General features: G+C 35.1%; 1 long non-coding RNA gene across 1 annotated transcript; it reads left to right on the top strand.

The window, feature by feature from the left end:
- The first annotated feature begins 1,914 nt into the window (after positions 1 to 1,914).
- On the top strand, positions 1,915 to 2,626 carry LOC107692739 (uncharacterized). The gene is made up of 3 exons (XR_001634670.1): positions 1,915 to 1,966; positions 2,372 to 2,432; positions 2,541 to 2,626. It is a non-coding gene; the product is annotated as an uncharacterized LOC107692739 (long non-coding RNA).
- The last annotated feature ends 2,775 nt before the right edge of the window (positions 2,627 to 5,401 follow it).

The raw sequence follows: 5,401 nt of genomic DNA on the forward strand, positions 1-5,401 counted from the left end.
ATAAAAATGTCTTTAGATTTTCTAATTTCACTTATTATTTTGTTTCTTAATTTATTAAAACTTTGCTTCTCATATTCTAGTCTAGATTTGAGATACTGTTTTAGTGCATGATCTCTTTGTTTCATAAGTGACCAGATATTTTCATTTAGCCAAGGTAAACAATTTTGCTTTCTAGATTTACATTTAATATGCCTCGTAAAAATGTTTGTAGTATTTTGGATAATATCAATTAAAACATTTGCATCCCTTTCAGTACAGTTATTAGAAAACATTTATTTAAGAAGATTATGTAATTTATCCTAAAATTCATTATTTAATGAAGCTGGTCGATAAACACCAGTGATACTAAAAGACATTTGTGGTGAGAGAGAAACATCTAAAACAATAAATTCAATATCAAAATCGTATACTAACTGTACCTCCTTACACATAATACTGTCCTTAATATAAAACATAATACCCCACCCCTACCCATTAATAAGAATCAGAATCAGAAAGAGCTTTATTGCTATATTGTACACACACAAGGAATTCGTCTTGGTGTCAGGAGCTTCCAGTAAAGAAAGTACAAACATAGTGCAGACATACATATAATTTAAGGTAATAAAAACACTAATAATAAAGAGAATAGACAATAAATGATAAATAACAATATAGTAATAAAATATTCAGGTGGAATATGGCCTGGGGGAAATAGCTGTTCTTGTATCTGGCTGTTTTGGTGCTTAGTGCTCTGTAGCGCAGGCCAGAGGGCAACAGTTCAAAGAGGGAGTGTGCTGGGTGTGTGTGGTGCAGAGTGATTTTACTAGCCCTTTTCCTCACTCTGGAAGTGTAAAAACTTTGGAGGTTGGGCAGGGGGGCACCAATGATCCTTTCAGCAGTCACCACTAAACCTCTTAGCAATCTATCTGTTCTAAAAAATATTTTAGCCAGGAATACGTAACATTGCTGATGGCGAAGTAGTATTCAACCATGTTTCAGACAAGCATAGAAAATCTAAATTTGAATTCATTACAAGATGTTTCATTTCATCACTCTTTGCCATAATGTTGTGACTATTCAAATGACAACCCAACAAGCCTTTTGGTTTTGCATCACTGTCCCATAAAATCCGTGCATGATTTACAGTTTTAAAGAGATTGATCTGATGCTATTTCACAATCGCAGGATGTAGACTGCGCTTGAGTCCAACCCCTAAGCTCCCCTGCTGCAAAACCTTCGCTTGGTGTTGTATACCATCAACAAGTCCAAGTCTTCAGTTGCAAGCCCAGGGTTTAAATTTCTCCCAAGAGTCCATGTGGCACAGGAATGCTCGAACCAGCTTTTGTCAGCCTGGGGTTTAGATGTACATCTCCAGATAGTAACTGTAACAGCAAACATACCCTTCACTGAAAATATACTATTTGTTATCTACTCAAAATATATGTAGAAAGTTACCATATGTTGATGTAACGGTTGGTCTGCTGGTCACATGAACAGTCTTTGAAGAGAGAGCTGATGACACTAGCAGGAGCCTGACCTTTGCACTCATAACTTTCTGGTTCATTTAAAAAGTTTGTTTAAGACTCATGGATGTCATGTGGTAGAAAATACCTGCACTGTTAAAACCTAGTATACAATACGTTACATTTAAACTGACATTTTTAGGTGGAGCATGTCTCGTGTATATGACTGTGTATATGTATATGTATATGATTTTACTTTTCTTATTTCTACAATGAATTAATGCCACTTTTGTCAGACAAATTTTAACTACAACAGATAACACATCACTTTTCTTTCAAAATTATTAATTTCAAATTCTTTTCCATGGGGTGTTTAACATTCACTGAGTAGGCCTACATGTCTTAATTCAAGTTTCACTGTTAAAACCAGTATGGGTTACAAATGTTTTATGTTAATATGTTTTTAAAGGTGATCTTCAGGTATCCATACAAAGCTCCATACTAAAAAAAGAAAGGAACATGTGAGTACGCTTCAACATGTATTATACAATATTTTTGCATGAGTGCCATGGTTTCATGTCTTTTTTAAAAGGCTTTTCTAATGCTTTAGATGCATCAGAATCCAGATTTGCAACATACAACATGAAGTGTCGTATAAAGAGTCGTACCAGCTGAGCTTCTTTCAACTGTTTATTACCATTTCCTTAGGTTATTATTTTTGACTCAAATAAATAGATATAGAATAAACATTATCGTCCATGATTTTCCCAATACAGACCCCAAAGATAATATCCAAACATAATCTTCATCTGAATTATGCGAGTACAAAATGCACATGTAAATTCAACAGGCCTATAAGAAAAGTGCAATAATGCATAGAGAATAAAGAAAATCCCTCTTGATCTATTGTGACTGGCATTTTACAGATGATCAGGATTACGGATGACACTGTTCACATTTTGTTTGTCGGACTATATATGTCTTAAGGTGAGTACTTCTCTTTGAGAGTCGTCAGCATTCGGTGTTTATAGAAATAAATGAAAAGTAAGAACATTTTTACTTGAGAGTGTTTGACTAAATTGTTATTTATTTTAGGACAATTAACCATCTCCATATCTATATGATGAACCGTCAACATGAAAAGTAAGTCTGGCTGTTTTACACTTACAACTATTACAACTGAAACATACTGTATCTAACCATTGCACTGAAAGCTACACAGTAAATGTTTCATGCGTCTGAGTCTCTGATTGCATTTTATCAAAATATGTTGTGGTTTTATGATTTCTGTATTATTGCAGTTCTATGATATGAGACATATGGCTCACAAAGAGGTTTCAATTCTGTCATTAATAGACATGAACAATCAGCATGTGAATCTCAGCGATGGTGACAAAATATTCTGATAATTTTTATATGATTTTTGAACGTCACAAAACAAGGCAGTAAAAAGTCACACAAAAATAACAGCAAATAGTAAGAATAAAATAAAATCTTATTTAAATATTTTTTAAAGTTCTTCATATTATTTCAATAAAACGCAGTTATGATCCATAAAAAAAACTAAATTACACATCATCACTGATGATGTCAGTGAATCAGGCTATACATGATATCTACAGCATTATAAATAAAACGGCCAATATTACTTCATCACATTTTCTCTTGTTTTCTTCTTTCCATAACAAACGTGTTTCATAAACACAGTTACAGCAACCAGAGAAAAAAAACTAATGTTAGAAAGTCAAGGGTCAAGAGCCCAACTAAAGCAAACACGTATCTACACAATGGTGACTTCAAACATTAACATCTAAACCGCTGTTAATTCTTAATAATATTTTTTTTTGATGCATGACAAAAAAAAAGCTGGTTAGTAATTTGTGAAGCTGGTGATGTTGTTTGTGGAGTTGTTTAATTATCTTCTGCTGAGATCTTGAGAGATTTAATTTCTTCTTTTATTTCAGTTGATTTAATCTAAGACTGTGGCTGAAGTCAGTTGTAGTTCTTGTGCTTCTCTTTTCTTCAGTGATTCTGCTTGTTAACAGCAGGTGTTCATTACTAATGATCAATCAGCACTTAATTAATCACATAATTATCTCATTAACTTTAACACTGCTTCAGTGTTACTTTAACACTCTTTTAGAGTGGGACCATATATGCTCCGAGCAGTGTTAATTTAACTCTCAGGATTTTACTGTGTACGCATTCAGTAAAGTTTGAGGATGTTCCACGCTCTTGAAAAGCTCTAGATACATTTCAATCATAATCTTTAAACAGGATTTATGCATGCACAAAACCCTTATGTAACTTAAGGGACCAAATCACTAAGAAAACAGAGTACAGCTTACAAGAAAAGTACAGTTTCTAATGAATACAGAAAATATTTTTGTAAATATTGTTTTAAATGACCTTTTCTTTTCTCCACTAGATGTAGTCATTTTGTTCAGATAGCAGATGACACCATTCACCAACCATTAAATTTAAAACACTTAAAGTTACACATTACAAGTCGTGACTGTCATGGATGCACTATTTTCTCTGTATGTGTCTCTTAACGTGACTTCAATAAATGAACCACAGTTATTTTAAGCGAAAGGCCAGATGATTCCAACCATTTTAGTTAATCATTGTGTTTTAGATTCGAGCCAGAAAACAGGCACCAATACAACAGTTCATTGTCATGTTTGTCTTAATCATTTGTTCTTTAAGAAAACGTGGTAATTTTTTTGTCTCTCAACAGCAGAATACCAAAATTGTTTAAAGTAGTTTTTAATTTTTTCTTCTTGTTAAAATTCAAAATAGTTTTTAAATATTATTGGGGTGTCGGCATGATGCTTATATATAATGATTATGATATGAGTTACAGGATCCGGGTGCAAGAGTGAGTAAAGAGTGTTACTGAAACAGTCCTCTTTTAATCTTTTAATAAAATATTGCATTGAATGTCACTAAGTCAAATTCGGTAACAGTGTTCATAAATACTTTGAAATGAATATAAACATACAAATCTTTAAAGTGACAGTAGGTAAATTTAATATAGCCTAACAACACATACACAAATGCTTGTTCTAACTCTTTCACACACCAGACCAAGCCCTGGTAAGTATACCTAAAATTGCTAGATATCTTGCTTTTATCCATATGTTTAACGGCGCTACTGTTCTAGACCTCGTCACACCATTGTGAGATATAAACCACAAAGTTTTTCATTGCGTTACACTAAGAAACCAGAAGAAGTTTATATGTTTCTATGATTTTGTTTGAATTTTTTTACCGCATTTCACTATTCTTTATTGTATTTTCATGTGTAATTGTAATTGTTTTCCTTACGCATGGGCCAGAGCATTCTTGGCCTATAAGGCAGCATATTTTCGGTTTTAAACAGTCTACCATCTATACCAGGGGTGCCCAACTCTGCTCCTGGCGATCGACTGTCCTGCAAAGTTTAGCTCCAACTCTAATCAAAGACACCTGCCTTTAATTTTTAAGTGATCCCGAAGACCCTAATTAGTTGCTTCAGGTGTGTTTGATTGACACCAGGTCCGAGAACCATACTCGGGCCGGCCAGAACCGGGCTACTAGCAACAGACAGACCCAATCCCCGCGTACTCTCTCCAGAACTTCCGGGAGCAGAGCGATCGGGGGAGAAGCGTACAGATGAAGCCTCGGCCACGACTGTACCATGGCATCCAGCCCCAGTGGAGCTGGATGTGTGAGGGAGAACCAGAGCGGGCAGTGTGTTGTTTCCTGCAACGCAAATAGATCCACTTCCGCCTGGCCAAAAAAGGTATACCGTTGGACGCCGCTGCCATCAAACCCAACAGCCTGTGAAACTGTTTGAAAGTGAGGATTGGCTCGATACAAGCAGGAGACAAACGTGCCTCCATCGTGGTAGAAACCCACACCATGCCTAAATAAGTGGTTCTCTGTAGTGGAGAAAGTACACTCTTCTTGGC

Source organism: Sinocyclocheilus anshuiensis, unplaced genomic scaffold, assembly GCF_001515605.1.
Source record: "Sinocyclocheilus anshuiensis isolate Anshui unplaced genomic scaffold, SAMN03320099.WGS_v1.1 scaffold1196, whole genome shotgun sequence".
Lineage (NCBI taxonomy): Eukaryota > Metazoa > Chordata > Actinopteri > Cypriniformes > Cyprinidae > Sinocyclocheilus > Sinocyclocheilus anshuiensis.